We start from the raw sequence: 17,828 nt of genomic DNA, 5'->3' as shown, positions 1-17,828 counted from the left end.
GTCTTTTAGCTACACAACACTATTTTTCAACGTAATCTCCATTCAATGCTACGGCCTTACGCCACCTTGAAATGAGGGCCTGTATGCCTGCACGGTACCATTCCACTGTTCGATGTCAGAGCCAACGTCGTGCTGCATCAATAACTTCATCATCCGCGTAGTGCCTCCCACGGATTGCGTCCTTCATTGGGCCAAACATATGGAAATCCGACGGTGCGAGATCGGGGCTGTAGGGTGCATGAGGAAGAACAGTCCACTGAAGTTTTGTGAACTCCTCTCGGGTGCGAAGACTTGTGTGGGGTCTTGCGTTGTCATGAAGAAGGAGAAGTTCGTTCAGATTTTTGTGCCTACGAACACGCTGAAGTCGTTTCTTCAATTTCTGAAGAGTAGAACAATACACTTCAGAGTTGATCGTTTGACCATGGGGAAGGACATCGAACAGAATAACCCCTTCAGCGTCCCAGAAGACTGTAACCATGACTTTACCGGCTGAGGGTATGGCTTTAAACTTTTTCTTGGTAGGGGAGTGGGTGTGGCGCCACTCCATTAATTGCCGTTTTGTTTCAGGTTCGAAGTGATGAACCCATGTTTCATCGCCTGTAACAATCTTCGACAAGAAATTGTCACCCTCAGCCACATGACGAGCAGGCATTCCGCACAGATGGTTCTCCTTTGCTCTTTACGGTGTTCGGTTAGACAACGAGGGACCCAGCGGGAACAAACCTTTGAATATCCCAACTGGTGAACAATTGTGACAGCACTACCAACAGAGATGTCAAGTTGAGCACTGAGTTGTTTGATGGTGATCCGTCGATCATCTGGAACGAGTGTGTTCGCACGCTCCGCCATTGCAGGAGTCACAGCTGTGCACGGCCGGCCCACACGCGGGAGATCAGACAGTCTTGCTTGACCTTGCGGCGATGATGACACACGCTTTGCCCAACGACTCACCGTGCTTTTGTCCACTGCCAGATCACCGTAGACATTCTGCAAGCGCCTATGAATATCTGAGATGCCCTGGTTTTCCGCCAAAAGAAACTCGATCACTGCCCGTTGTTTGCAACGCACATCCGTTACAGACGCCATTTTAACAGCTCCGTACAGCGCTGCCACCTGTCGGAAGTCAATGAAACTATACGAGACGAAGCGGGAATGTTTCAAAATATTCCACAAGAAATTTCCGGTTTTTTCAACCAAAATTGGCCGAGAAAAAAAATGTGTTGCATTACTTATTGAACTGCCCTCGTATTTATATTTTGACTGTTCCTTTGAAAATTGCATATCTTTTGTTCATCAGGGGAGACTTTGAGTTTATTATGTTGTTTGGAATCTATTATTTGAAATTTCATTTACCTTTTTATATTTTTCCTTATATATTTTCAAAATCCATTTCTTTCGTTTTCATGTTATTTATGAACAAGTTAATTTCTCTGACAAACTGAATTTGTTTCTTTCGTCACTAACCAACAGGCAATTATATATTTAATATTAGCTAAATCACGAAACTTCAGTACCAAAAATTATGCTTCAGTTCGGAACCGTGCTGCTGCTACGGTCGCAGGTTCGAATCCTGCCTCGGGCATGGATGTGTGTGCTGCCCTTAGGTTAGTTAGGTTTAAGTAGTTCTAACTGTAGGGGACTGATGACCTCGGGTGTTAAGTCCCATAGTGCTCAGAGTCATTTGAACCATCTGAATACATTTTTTTTCTTTATTAAATACTTTTGTGTTCTGATTTTTATTTTCTTGTTAATGTTAACTCAGACTTGCTGGAATGATACCTTACACGCTCTACTTCTATATCTACATCTTCACAGATATTTCGAAGTCCGCCGTACGACGCATGCCGGAAGGCACTGGTGATTTCCTTTGCTGTTCCACTCCAAAACCGAGTGAAGGAAAAGCCACTGTCTACGTGCCTCCATTGGAGCATTAATTTCTCGTATCTTATACTCGTCGCCCTCACGCGCAATGTATGGTGGCGGCAGTAGAATCGTTCGGCAGCGAGCTTCAAAATGACGGTTCTCTAAATTTTCTCAATATTGTTCCTCGAAAATAATGTCGCACTTCCCTCCAGGGATTCCCATTTGAGTTCCCCAAGCATCCATGTAACACTTGCGTGTTGTTCGAACTTTTCAGTCACAAATCTAGCAGCCCGCCTCTGAGTTGCTTTGATGTCTTCCTTTAATCCGACCTACTGCGGATCCCAAACACTTGAGCAGTACTGAAGAATAGGTCGCTCTAGTGTCCTACATGCTGTCTCTTTTGCAGATGAACCACACTTTCCCAGAATTCTCCCAATAAATAGAATCCGAGTATTCGTTTTCCCTACCACAGTCCTGACATGCACGTTCTGTTTCATAGCACTTTGTAACGTTAGCCCAGATACTTAAAAGACGCGTCTAGCAAGACTGTATCCGAACATTACGAGTTTGTTTTTCCTGCTGTCCCTCACCGATTTACGTGTTTCTACATTTAGAGCTAGCTGCCATTCATCTCATCAACTATAACTTTTGCCGAAGTCTACTTCTATCCTCTTACACTCACTCAGCTTCGATACCTTACCGAACCCCACAACATCATCAGCAAACAACCGTAGATTGTTGCCCACCCTGTCCACCAAATCGTATGTAGAGAATAATAGCGGTCCTACCACTGTTCCCTGTGGCACTCCTGATGATACCCTTGTCTCTGATGAACAGTCGCCGTCGAAGACAACATTCTAGGTTCTATAACTTAAGAAGTCTTGGGGCCACTCACAAATCTGTGAACCTGTTCAATATATTTTCTTTAAGAGCCTGTAATGGGGCGCCGTCTCAAACGCTCTCCGGAAGTGTAGGAACATGGAATTTGCCTGTTGCCCTTCATCCCTAATTCTCAGTATATCATGTGATGAAACGATGCTTTCTAAATCCATGCTGGTTCATGAACATAAGCTCCTCGGTTTCAAGTAAATTTATTATATCTGAACTGAAAATATGTTCAAGAATTCTGCAGCAAACCGATGTTGGCGATATTGGCCTGTAACTTTGCGGGTCCTTGCTTTCTGACCTTACTATATTCAGGAATCACCTGCGCTTTTTTCCAGTCGCTTTGGGCTTTGCGCTGGGCGAGAGATAATCGATAAATGCAGGCTAGGTGAGGGGTCAATGCCGGACTGGGATTCCATCCGGACCAGATTACTTATTTGTTTTCAACTCTTTCAGTTGTTTCTCTACGCCAGGGATGCTTCTTACTACATACTGGAGTCTGTTCGATGGTCAAACTACAGTATGTTTGTACGACTCTCCTGCGTGAACGATTTCTTAAACGCGAAATTCAAAACTTGGGCTTTTGGTTTGCTACCTTTAACTGCCACACAAAATTGGTCAACAAGTTAATGTCCCTATGCCTGTTTCCCTCTTAGCGATTTTACATAGGACCAAAATTTTATCATGTTCTCTGCCAGGTCTTTTGCTGAAGTATGAAGGTGGTAGTAGTTGTATGCTTCGCGCATGGATCTTTTCACAGACGCACGAATCTCTGTTAACCGTTGCTTGTCGTCATCTGCGAAATCTCTTTTGAACCGAGAGTGCAACAGCCGTTGCTTCCTTAGCCTTTTCCGCATCACATTATTAAACCATACTGGGTCTTTGTTTATTATAACTTTGTCTAGAGAGTCTCTGTGAAGTTTTTGAGGAGATCCGTCATACGATGCCAAGTCTACCACTTATTTCCATATGAGATCACGCGAAATTTTTCTCATGAGCTGACTACGGTGAAAATGTCTATATCGAGAATGTTAACAATTTAACAATTGTACTGCATCAGTTTGAGAGGAAATATTAAAGCAGTCAATCTTAAAATCAGTGCTCAACTTGAAAGTGGCTGTTTTCAACTACTGTCATTTATTACGTGAATGAAGAAAATCATATTATTGAAAGAACTAAGTCCAAGACTATACTACGATAATCCAGCCTTAATAAGTTAACGTTTTTTGGTGAATCTAATAATATACGGCCCTCCGAATGCTGCTCGACAACGAGCGAGCCAACAATATCTACGAAAAATCAAGACCAGTATATTTATTGACTGTTAATTATTGCTACAGTCGACTTAGGATCAGCGTATAATAATTCCATCTCATTCTCCCTCCCTCTCTCCATCTCCTCCCCCCTCTTCGTGTATGTCTTGCTCCTCACTCTCCCTGTTTATCTTCTCTCCTTTCCTTTGTGTGTCCATCAACCCCCCCCCTCTCTCACTCTCTATTTCCCCTCCCCCATCTCCGTCCATTTCCTCCTCCTCCTATCTCTGCCTACCTCCTCCTTATCCCTAGTTGTCTGTGCATCTTCTTAGGCTCCCTTCTCTCTCCACGTTATCACATTCGCCCCAACAGTAGGCTAATGGTTCTTATCCCTAAAGTATTTCTTTCCATATTGTAACTAATATGTGTATCAAATTTGACTGAAATCGTTCCAGTGGCTTAGGATGAACTTTTTACCCGTGGCTTTGCCCACAGAAGCACGTGTCAAAATCAAATACATTTCACACATTTGTTTCATATGTCACGAGCATTCGAACACATATTTCACCTGTGTGTCTAGCGAATTTCGCTCTGCAGTTTCATTTTCACGCAGTTTAATGTTTGTCACGTACTGTCTCTTGAACTATGCGTTGTATAATGATATAACGTTGCAGATACATCCAGTGCTATATATGCCTACTGCCCCCAAAACGTGTTGTGAGTAGGGTTACTAGTAAAGTAATATCGTATGGCATGCATGGCTTGGAGGCCTCGAAGAGCAAGTTCACCGCCTAATTGGAAGGGTTTTCTCTATCTACATCTACATGGTTACTCTGTAATTCACACTTAAGTGCCTGGCAGAGGGTTAATCGAACCATTTTCATACTACTTATCTGCCATTCCACTCTCGAATGGTGCGTGGGAGAAAGGAACACCTAAATCTTTCCGTTCGAGCTCTGATTTCTTTTATTTTATTATGATGATCATTTCTCCCTACGCAGGTGAGTATTTTCGCATTCGGAAGAGAAATTTGGTGATTGAAATTTCGTAAATAGATCTCGCCGCAAAGAAAACCGCATTTGTTTCAGTGATTACCACCCCTACTCGTGTATCATATCAATGACACTTTCACCCCTATTGCACGATAACACGAAACGAGTTGTTCTTCTTTGCACTTTTACGATGTCCTTCGTCAATCCTACCTGGTAAGGATCCCATACCGCGCAGCAGTAAATCAGCTGAGGACGGACAAGTGTAATGTAGGTTATCTCTTTAGTGTTCTGCCAATAAAGTGCAGTGTTTGTTTCGCCTTCCCCACAATATTATACATGTTGTCTTTCAAATTTAAGTTGCTCGTAATAGTAATTCCAAGGTATTTAGTCGATTTGACAGCCCTTATCCTTTGCACCCGCAGGCACCTATCTTTCGCAAGGTATGATAAGTGTGTGCGTACGTGTATCTGTCAAGTGTAGGTGACTGTAGTGGATTTGCGTGTAGTATAGTGTGACATTCGTGTTGGAGATGATGAGATAAGGGAGAGGGTGAAATCCGGCACCGGGTCATAGCCTGCTCCCCTCGAAGAGCACCAACGGACGGATGACCATCAACAGTGTCAGATCTCCTCATTTTAAGAGACAGTGCGGCGAAGTTTGGTGGTTAAACCAAGACATTGGCGCGACCGCTGGGGACCAGAAACATTACGTCACCAACTCTATTCCCTCTGCCGGCTAAATACTGGCAGTGAAAATCCACCACCATGATTCTAACCGGCTTACTTCCGGGTCACGCGCCAACGCAGAGGCATGCATTAGCGACCTCGGCCACGGAGGCGGGTACTTAGCAGTAAAGAGGTAATAAACTGAAACGTCATGCTTCATAGGGTCGTTTTACTGCAAGAACAACGAAAATACGGTAAGCGACACACCTTTTCCTTTTCGTAATTTTGTGGAGGCTGTATGGGAGAAAGAGTTTTGTGAGGGCTTGACATTATATGTAAAGATAGTTGCATGTGTCTAAGTGAGCTCGTTCTCAAGTACTGGATGACGGATGTATGGGGGTTCTCACGTCCGGAGCTACACCGCTTCTTCACGCTACCCCCCCCCCCCCCCCCTCTCTGATAGGTGTCTGCTTATTGCCCCCACAGTGGTTCTTTCCAGACAGTGTATGATATATCCACCAATTTCGGTCGAATGATTACGGAGGAGACGTCACACATACATACATTTGTGCGTTCACTTTTAAAATTTGTATGGATTACGTAACAAATCTCTACTCAGGCTGCTAAGCATTATTGTTTGAAAGAGCACAGTCGGGACTTGGCCGCTGTTCCACAGCTGGAGAGAGTGTCGGGACGCTGTGGCTGGCAGCACAGCGTTAGGAATCGACGCGAGGGACGGAGTGCAGAGCGCGCACAATGAGCGAACTGATGGGCGCGGACCGCCCGCGGGTGCGGCGACGCGCTATTGGCAGACGTCACGTGACGTCACGACACAGTGCTGGCAGCTCGACAGTCACGCTGCTACGGAAGCAATGTGCGGCGCAGGGGTGCCAACTGTACTGCAGCGGTTCTCAACTTGTGTTCGCGCCCCCCAAGGGTGACGTGATAACATTAAAAGGGTGCTCGAGATTCAAAAACTGATTAATTTACTGAAAGAAGGACAAAGCAAAACACATTCTGGTATAAAAAAATTAAAATTTATATTTACAGTGATATAATGCAGCACGATGCTGTCCTACTAGTAACTGCATTATATCACTGTAAATGTGCATTTTAATGTTTTTATACCAGAACATGTTTTGCTTTGTTCTTCTTTCAGTAAATTAATCATTTATTGAATTCATATTTTTTTTCTCAATAAGCTCTCGCACCCGTTAAATGTTATTACGACACCCACGGTGCACAATGTGGTTAATAACTTACCTTTCAGTACTAAATTAAAAACAAGGTAATCGTACAGGTTGAACTGCTCTTGTTTTCAGTGCACAAAACTCATCATGGACTCCTGCCCAAAACTGAAACAGTGATTTATTGCTAAATTGTCTTTTAATTTCACCAACTGCCTAAAGTCTATAAGGATTCTTTTTTGGCAGTTGAGAGATATACGAGAGTATTTCGAAATGGATCCCTATTGCACACGTAACATGCTACCAACTTTCCGTCAACAAAAAAATACTTTTTTAAAAATCTTTTCCGGTGTTGTTAATGACTTTCATTGGTTACAAAAACATTTTTGCACGTTTTACTTCAGCCTTTCAACTCTCAAAACATTCATCCTCATTCCCGAACGTTTTTAGCTTATTTGCTTTAAATTTCTGCCCCACAATTCCAATATTTTACAAAAGCCGTTAACTTTATCGGTGGTTTCCAAGATGTATGTCGGAGTTAAGGATTCATGGTAGTTTTTTCTCGAATATGTTGACCAATTAGTTAAACTTTATCGTAAATGAACCCTCTCGAAGCGTCTGGCGGTTTTCCTCTACTGGGAAAATCGAGGTTTCGTTTCTTATTTTATAAACACGTTACACTTACCCACATCTTGGCTCACAATAAAATAGTAACTACGAATATGCTGCGCTCATGTCTACACAAAGCGCAAAAAAAATCTTGGTTTTGGGTGTCTCATCCATACTGGTATTATAAACGCGAAAGTAACTCTCTTACACTTTCACGATTAAACCACTGAACAGATTTTGATCAAATTTGGTTCGGAGATACCTTGAGCGTTGAGGGAGAACATATTCTACTTCAGAAAGGGTGTAGTAGAACATATTTACTGATTTAAGGAGTGTAATGGGAAATATGGATCAATAATTAATCTTTGAAAAAGCTATTTACTCTTTGAATTTTGAATTTTATCATATTCGTGAAAATGCTTTTATTGTTTGGTATGATTCAACATAACGAATACAATTCTTATACAATACTCTACGTGTTTAATCCATACTTCAATACTAATACCAGTCACAAACCCGTCACATTTTAGCTGCTGAGCATCATGTTTCGTTTATAACGTCTTTGTAGCATATTTATTTGCGCTAATAGCTGTGGTCGTGCGGTTAGCGAAATAAACTCTCGACGACAGGTTCCCCGATTCAATTGCCGCTCGGGTTTTCTCTTCTGGATGCGTGTTGTTGTCATCACCATTTTATCATAACTCACGTGCAAGTACCAAAGTAGAGTCAAATAAAAACATTTGCACCAAGCACCCAAACATCCCAATCGTGGTTTCCCAATCATTAAAGTCATTATCACATTTCATTTCATTTTACTGATTCACGAGTGCAGCCGTGTGTAACAGTGACAAAACAATACTTACACAATCTTACACAGGCTATGACGAGCAAAGGCATTTGCGTTGGACGTCTGCTGTCGTAGCCCATATAATACCAAATTTCGGACCTCTGTCCTAACGGATACGTTCGTCGTTCGTCTCACATTGATTTCTACTGCTATTTCACGCAGAACTGCTTGTCTGTTAGCACTGGTAACTCCACGCAAACGGCGCTGCTCTCGATCGTTAAGTGAAGGCCTTCGCCCACTGCGTTGTCCGTGGTGAGAGGTGATGGTTGAAATCTGGTATTGTCGGCAAACTCTTGACAGTGCGGATCTCACAATTTTGAATTCCCTAACGGTTTCAGGAACTGGGTGTCCCATGCGTCTAGCTCCAACAACCATTCTGCATTCAAAGGCTGTTAATTTCCGTCGTTGGGCCATAATAACGCAGGAAACTGTTTCCCATGAATCACCTGAGTACGAATGACAGCTCATCCAATGCACTGCCATTTTAAACGGTGTCTACGTGATACTACCACCGTCTGTGTATGTGCATATCGCTAGGCGATGACATTCATTATCTCACTATACGTTTTAAAAATGACTTTTATCAAAGCTGTGCCACTTGTAAGCAGGTTAGCAGTTCAGTTCAGTGCCCCTTCATTAGTAACGTGACCGACCCATCTAATCTTCTGTAGAACCACATTTCGAAAGCTGCCATTCTCTTTTTATTTAAACTGTTTATAGTCCATGTTTCACTTCAATGCATGGATACACTGCAGAGAAATACCTATAGAAAAGACTTGCTAACACTTAAATCTGTATTCGATGTTAAAAAATTTCTCTTCTTCAGAAATGTTGTTCTTGTCACTTGCCATTGCCGGTCTACATTTTATATCCTCTCTATTTCGGCCATCTTCACCTATTTTGCTGCCCAAACAGCAAAACTCGTCTCTTTCTTTAAGTGTTTAGTTTCCTAATCTGCTTCCCTTAGCATAACATGATATAATTCGACTATTTTCCCTTATCCTTTTTCATCTTACAACTTGTTTTCAAAACACTGTCCATACCGTTCAACTCCCCTTCCAAATCCTTTGCAGTCTCTCACAGAATTACAATGTCATTGGCAAACCGCAAAGTTCTTATTTCTTCTCCCTGAACTTCAACTCCAAACTTTTCTTTGGTTTCCTTTAATGCTTGTTCAATGTACAGTTTTAGTTACATCGGAGATAGGCTATGGCTGTCGAAATGAGTATAATGTCGTGTTATATGAGATGGATGAATAAATATACACATATTATAAAAATGGATGTACATACATGCGTATGCTTGTATGTTCCATATCTCTTCCTAAACCGCTGTGCCGATTTGAGTCAAACTTGGTACACATATCACTTACTGTGTAGAAATCATCGCTGCGGGGGTAAAAACCATCTGCCTATGAAAGTGGTGGGGGTGAAAAAGCAGTGTAGCCCAGGAGGTGTGAACGCTCATGCGTAAGTCGTCCAGTATTTGAAATGAGAGCACCCTCTGGGACGGAATCAGAGTACCCCATCTGTATGCTTATAGTATAAATCATGGAAAAGTGTTGATGTGTGTCAAATGTCTGTGGGTCGTGTAACTGAGGCGGGACGTGGGGACCAGCCCGGTATTCACCTAGAGGGATGTGGAAAACCGCCTACAAACCACATCCAGGCAGGCCAGCACACCGGCCCTCGTCGTTAATCCGGCGGGCGGATTCGATCCGGGGCTGGCGCGCCTATCCAAGTCCAGGAAGCAGCGCATTAGCGCTCTCGGCTAACCTGGCGGGTCCACATCTGCCACTGAATGTACCTACAAAAATATAGCATTTTACGACACATAGTTCAGGACATATCAAAGATTGAGACTCGTGAAAACCTGCCATATTTACTAATAACTCTATCCGCAACGTATTTCGCAGACATTAATCATATATACCATTGGATATAAAAGTTAAATTATATTATTGTACAGCACATAGTTCAGGAGATACGTCATTAAAATTCAGAAGCGTGAAAATGAAACTACAGAGTGAAATTCACTAGAGATGCAGGTGAAATATGTGTACAAATAAATGTGAAATATTTTAAATATGTGTGAAATGTATTTGACATGTGGATATGTAAGCAAAGCCACGGATGAAAAGCTCATCTATATTTGGTACAAATATTAATTACAGTCCAGAAAAAAATACTGTGGGGTTAACAACCGCCAGCCTCCTGTTGGAGTGAGCGTAGTGACGGATAGAGGAAGAGATGGACAGATGGGGAGAGGGAATGAGAGAATCGACACAGTTAGGGGGACAGAGAGAGAGCTCGATGGGTAAATTGACAGAGAGAGAGGAAAGGAAGAGATGGACAGAGAGATGAAAGGGGAGGAGGAGATGGACAAAGGAGAAGACGAAATGGACAGAGTAAGGAAAGACGTGAAGATAGACAAAAGGAGGTGACACGAAATGGACAGACAGAGCATAGTGGAGAACAGGGAGAGAGGAGAAGGAGACGAACAGAGAGAGGCGGGAAGAGGAGACGGACAGATGGAGGAGAGGAAGAGATGGAAAAAGAGAGGGGGAGAGATGGGATGAGAGGGGGAGGAGATGGAGAGAGAGACTTTGAAGGAGGAGAAGGACACAGAGACAGGGAAGGAGGAGATGAACTAATAAATGGCTCTGAGCACTATGCGACTTAACTTCTGAGGTCATCAGTCGCCCAGAACTTAGAACTAATTAAACCTAACTAACCTAAGGACATCAGACACATCCATGCCCGGGGCAGGATTCGAACCTGCGACCGTAGCAGTCGCGCGGTTCCGGACTGAAGCGCCTAGAACCGCTCGGCCACCGCGGCCGGCTAGATGAACTAATAGAAAACTGCAATAAATACATACACAGCCTCTGCCACGTACTCAGTTAGTCAATAACAAATCATAATATATTCGTATCGAGTATATGGCACACCATCTGCTGCCATCTCTCTCTAGGAGCATACGGATGTGCCAGAAGCGCATTGTGGACTGCTGGGCACGCAGAGGCGTATGGGAGGGGGCCCTTTGGTGCCTGAAGCACCAACCCGCCAGCGGCAGGCGCCCTGCTGCTCTCCACTGTGTCTGCGAGAGGAAGAGGAGGGACCCAGCCTCTCTCTCCAGGGCTCAGCCCGCCTCAGCGCGCCCTCAGCGACGCTTGCGATAACAACGGCCGCTGTCGGGCTCCACTACGTCAGCAGGCGCTCTGTCTCCCTCTCTCTCTCTCTCTCTGTATTTCTGTCCAGTGAGAACCACGGACCACTACCCAGAACTCAGAGGAAGTCGTGTAAGAGCACTGTGTCACAGCGCCATCAATGGCCTGTTCCGGAAGAAACGGCTGCAGGCGACTCTGTCAAAACTCAATGGCAACGTTGCAGTCTGATCGCCACCTCGATGTGCTGATAAGTCCAATATCGATGGAAGGACGCCCATTTAGTAAAAGCATTTATTTACTTACTTAGTACTGCAGTATCGCTCAAGGAACAGTCCAATGAAAACGAGACAGATAGAAAAAATTAGTCCAGGTGTGAATAGGACTCGCGCTGAGGGTTCCATTAAAACTTAATTATCCTGGTAACCGAGAATCTTGAAAAGTTTTGCCATTTGTCAACATTGATGTGGCAACCAGTGCCGAAAATTCCAATACTTTCGAGAATGTTTCAATTTTAAATTTGAAGTCGGATAATAAGTAACAAAATAAATATCTTTTTCGTGTGATATATTCACAATTTTCAGATTTTTTTTCCTTTAATTGTACTGTGAAACCTTGCTTCTTGCTAAATTTCGTGATTCTTGGTTAACAGGAACTACATTGTAAGTTTTAATGAATGAGTTTGCGAGTGTCAAAATATGTAACGTAAGTGGCCTTACCTTATCGTTGCATTGGCTTAGAATCTTAAATATTTTAGTATACAACGTAAATGTCAACTTGATACGTCTACTCGTTCCTCAGAAAAAAGGGCTCTTAACAGATGGACAAATAGATGATGGAACAACAAGTGACAGAAGAAACATTTCTTTTTTTTCTTGTGATATAGTTACAAATTAACAGTTCTCGGGTGTTGTCGTTTATTTTTACTTTTAAATCTTCCTCCTTGCTAAATTTCATGATTCTAGGTCTACGGAAAGTTTTGTATCAAAATACGCTGAAGCACCAAAGAAACTGGTATAGGCATGCGTATTCAAATACACAAAATACGGCGCTGCGGTCGGCAACGCCTATATAAGACAAGTGACTGGCGCAGTTGTTAGTTCGGTTACTGCTGCTACAATGGCAGGTTACCAAGACTTACGTGAGTTTGAACGTGGTGTTACAGTCGGCGCACGAGCGATGGGACACAGCACCTCCGAGGAAACTATGAAGTGGCGATTTTCCCATACGACCATTTCACGAGTGTACTGCGAGTATCAGGAATCCCGTAAAACATCAAACGAGATGACGATGACTGAAGAGAATTGTTCAACGTGACAGAAGTGCAATCGTTCCGCAAATTGCTGCAGATTTCAATGGTGAGCCATCAACAAGTGTCAGCGTGCGAACCATTCAAAGAAACATTATCGATATGGGCTTTTGCAGGTGAAGGCCCACTCGTGTACCCTTGATGGCCGCACGACGCAAAGCTTTACGCGTCACCTGGGCCCGTCAACATCGAGATTGGACTGTTGATGACTGGAAACATGTTACCTGGTCGGAAGAGTCTCGTTTCGAGTTGTGTCGAGCGGATGGATGTGTACGGGTATGGAGACAACCTCACGAGTCCATGGACCCTGCATGTCAACAGGGGACTGTTCAAGCTAGTAGACGATCTGTAATGGCGTGCAGTTGAAGTGACATGGGACTTCTGATACGTCTAGATACGACTCTGACAGGTGACACGCACGTAAGCATCCTGTCTGATCACCTGCATCCACTCATGTCCATTGTGCATTCCGCCGGACTTGGGCGATTCCAACAGGACAATGCGACACCCCACACGTCCAGAATTGCTACAGAGTGGCTCCAGGAATATTCTGCTGAGTTTAAACACTTCCGCTGGACACCAAACTCCCTAGAGATGAACATTATTGAGCATATCTGGGATGCCTTGCAACGTGCTGTTCAGAAGAGATCTCCACCCCGTCCTACTCTTACGGACTTATGGACAGCCCTGCAGGATTCGTGGTGTCAGTTCCCTCCAGCACTACTTCAGACATTAGTCGAGTCCTTGCCAAGTCGTGTTTCGGCACTTCTGCATGCTCGAGGGGTCCTGTACGATATTAGGATGGTGTACTAGTTTCTTTGGCTCTTCAATATATGTGACATATTTGTGTATATCTTTCTTTTGACTGCATTGACTTACAATCTTCAGTTTTCTACAGCGTCAAGGGATTTTAGACTTTAGCATGTAGCATAAATATCGAATCGATACATCTACCCGTCCCTGAGAAAAAGTGTTTTCAACAGTCGGACAGACAGACGGACAACAAAATGATCCTATATGACTTCCATTTTTTGATTGAGGTACGGAGCCCTGAAAATAAATAAAGCTGTTTATTATTTCAAAAGTAATCGCCGTAACTGTTAGTACATTTATTCTACTGTGAGACAACGCCATTAATGCATATACGGGAAAATGTTTCCGGTTGCCTGTGGAACCCTGATTATACCCAGACTTGCACCTCTTCGTTCGAAGCAAATCGACGGCGACGGATGTTTTGTTCCAGGTCTCCTAAAACATGTTAATCGCATGGATAGAAAGTGGACCGCATAGAGAATGTATAAGGTCTTCCTAGCGAAATTTCTGCAACGTAGTCGAAACATCTTTGAAAAATATGGGCGGGAATTTTCTGACAGGTTCTTTCGACTACGATGCAGAAGTTCCACTGTGAGGACTTCACACATTCTCCACACAGTCCTGATCTCTTCCCATGCGATTTGCATATTGTGAAATCCCAGAAGAGAAGCATTCGTGGACATCGATTTCCTTCGGACGAAGAGATGCACGTCTGGTTACAGTCATGGTACCATAGGCAACCGAAACCATTTTTCCACGAAGCGGTTGACCGTGTTGACTCACAGTGAAATAAATGTATGAACAGTTATGGCGATTACTTTTGAAACAATAAACAGTTTACTTCCTTTTTTCATCTGTCTCGTTTTCATGTGACTACCCGTTATATTTAAAAATGACTTAACCTTCTTTTTTCATATACAGGGTGTTAAGAAATTCCCGTTACAAACTTCTACAACTTGTAGAGGGGATTGAGTAAATGATATCTGAATGGGAACCCAAGGCCGGAAACGTACTTTCTTCTGTTCTACGACAGTTTCAGTTCATGAGAGTGACGCGCCCACGTTTGCTAAGGAAAAGAGAAAAGCCTCAGAACTGATTATACTGGTATGCAGTAGGGTAGTCGGGATGACGTGTACAATGTCTGTAACAACGATGGTGGTTGCCACATCCAGATACTGTTGTAATGCATCGATACTGTTCTGTACATAGAGTATCGTGGGTTCTTTTTTGTTTGGAATATTGTAAAGACGTAATGTGTAAAATGTTTAAGTGATAACACAAAGAAGTGTGCTTAAGTGAAGAATGGATATTGCGTTATGTTTCTTTTCCAATTGTTGTCTAATAATTGTACTGCGTGACGCCTAAGTCAGTTGCTCAGTTAGAAATGGGTGAGCTAAATATCTGATCTGAAACCGCCGTAGAGCGTAAATGGCGCGTTTACGAGCATGGGTTCATATTCAAAATATTAAGTGCTCACTCCCCTCTACAAATGCTAGAAATTTGTAACGGGAATTTCCCTACACCCTGTACATTTATTCCAATTACTTACAGACCTGAATTTGGTGTAATTTGTTAGCAACGTACATCAAGTTTTCTACCTTATAGTTGCACAGGTTGAATGTGGGTTCGAATGGTTATGTGACACACCTACAATATGAAGCCAGTTTATTGCCAATTCGCTACAGTCTGTCAGACATAATTTATTGAATTTCGAAGTGTAAGTAGGCTGTTTAGGTTTTTATGTTGGTAACGCTCTGTATGAAATCACTGACTGCGCTGTGTGCAGTCTGTGGCTGGTTGGCATTGTTGGAATATTCGCTATTGTAGTGTTGGGCAGTTGGATGTGAACAGCGCGTAGCGTTGGGCAGGTGGAGGTGAGCCACCAGCAGTGGTGGATATGGGGAGAGAGATGGCAGAATTTTGAGAGCGGACGATCTGGACGTGAGTAAATTTGTAATACTGGATATCATGAACTGATATATATATATATATATATATATATATATATATATATATATATATATATATATGAGATGACTTTTGAATATTACTAAGGAAAATACATTCTTTGTTCTCTATCAAAATCTTTCATTTGCTAACTATGCCTGTCAGTAGTTAGTGACTTCAGTAGTTAGAATATTTCATTTAGCTGGCAGTATTGGCGCTCGCTGTATTGCAATAGTTCGAGTAACGAAGATTTTTGTGAGGTAAGTGATTCATGAAAGGTATAGATTATTGTTAGTCAAGGCCATTCTTTTGTAGGGATTATTGTAAGTCAGACTGCGTTGCGCTAAAAATATTGTGTGTCAGTTTAGTGATGATCAAAATAAGTAAAGAGAGAAATGTCTCAGTATGTTCAGTTTTGCTCAGTTGTTTGAAAAACAAATAACGTAACAGGTTTTCCAGCACAATCATTCATAATTTTTCTAAGGGGAAGTTTCGGAGGTACATGCTTGCTCTGAGCTACGCTAGAGAAGCCGATAAGGGTGTTGCACCCACGGTGTCATTGATGAATCCCCACATGAGAAAATCGAGCTGTGCAAGGTTTGAAGAACGTGGGGGCCGTGCAATTGGCGTAACTCGACCAATTCGTTGACCTGGAAAGCGGTTACAGAGGAAAACCCGAGTGTCGGTAATGTAGTTCGGCAGTGCGTAATATTGAGTTCTTGGACAGCGTCGCCAGTCAGCGGTATTAATCCTCGAGCGGGCGGGCTGTTGTAAAAACTACAACAGCTGCAGTTTTTATGCCTACATTTCAGACTTGGAGAAAATTAGATTTGAGTGATGAAAACACTGAATAGGAGCATGGCAGTGAATTTGATCTTGGAGGTGAGGATGGTGATCCTGAAAAGGCAGCGGATGCATGAGGATTCTTTATTGAAAGGACAAAGTTTTAAACTGATGTAAAAGTGAATGTGCTAAAACATCAAAACCAACAGAAAAAACATTGTACAAATTCCATCAGATCCGAAGAGGAAAGTGACGGGTATAACTGATGAAGTTAGTGCTTTTTGAAAGTAACTGACCTTGACTTTATTGAAGAAATCGTAATCTGTACAAATACCTATGTAAATAAACAGCGAGACAAACATCAATTCTCTCGCAAAAGAGGTAATGAGGTGATGAAATAATGGCTGTGTTCGGAATTTTTTATTTTTATTTATTTATTTATTTTGAAGAAGAAGAAGAATAAAATGCCATCATGCTTATGTACTGGAGCTCTGGGTAGCAGATGAACAGGAATGCTACTGCTTAAGACTGCAATGAGATACAATAGGTTTCTATTTTTTATAAGCTGTATGCGGTATGGACAATATTGGGTATCTAATGCTTCTCAGGACAGTTAAAAAAATGTGTGGTGCCTTTAGGAAATTCTAACAGGAACCTTACAACTGACAATTGGTACACAAGCTACCTCCTTTCTGAATATTTGCTGCAGAAGACTATCACTTGCATTGGTGCAATGATGAAGAACAGACGTGAAATTCTTCTAAAATTTCTCCCAAACAAATAGCGCATTTAATTTTCCATGTAAAAAAATCTCCCGCAGTTATCCATGTGCTGAATCTATACGTCCTTCATGGTAGGACACACAGCCACCTTCTCTAGTCATCCCATAACATAAACCATACTAACCTTACAATGTAATACACTCCTGGAAATGGAAAAAAGAACACATTGACACCGGTGTGTCAGACCCACCATACTTGCTCCGGACACTGCGAGAGGGCTGTACAAGCAATGATCACACGCACGGCACAGCGGACACACCAGGAACCGCGGTGTTGGCCGTCGAATGGCGCTAGCTGCGCAGCATTTGTGCACCGCCGCCGTCAGTGTCAGCCAGTTTGCCGTGGCATACGGAGCTCCATCGCAGTCTTTAACACTGGTAGCATGCCGCGACAGCGTGGACGTGAACCGTATGTGCAGTTGACGGACTTTGAGCGAGGGCGTATAGTGGGTATGCGGGAGGCCGGGTGGACGTACCGCCGAATTGCTCAACACGTGGGGCGTGAGGTCTCCACAGTACATCGATGTTGTCGCCAGTGGTCGGCGGAAGCTGCACGTGCCCGTCGACCTGGGACCGGACCGCAGCGACGCACGGATGCACGCCAAGACCGTAGGATCCTACGCAGTGCCGTAGGGGACCGCACCGCCACTTCCCAGCAAATTAGGGACACTGTTGCTCCTGGGGTATCGGCGAGGACCATTCGCAACCGTCTCCATGAAGCTGGGCTA

Source organism: Schistocerca nitens, chromosome 4, assembly GCF_023898315.1.
Source record: "Schistocerca nitens isolate TAMUIC-IGC-003100 chromosome 4, iqSchNite1.1, whole genome shotgun sequence".
Classification (NCBI taxonomy): Eukaryota; Metazoa; Arthropoda; class Insecta; order Orthoptera; family Acrididae; genus Schistocerca; species Schistocerca nitens.
The sequence above is the reverse complement of the archived record's forward strand: the minus strand, read 5'-3'. Positions refer to the sequence as shown.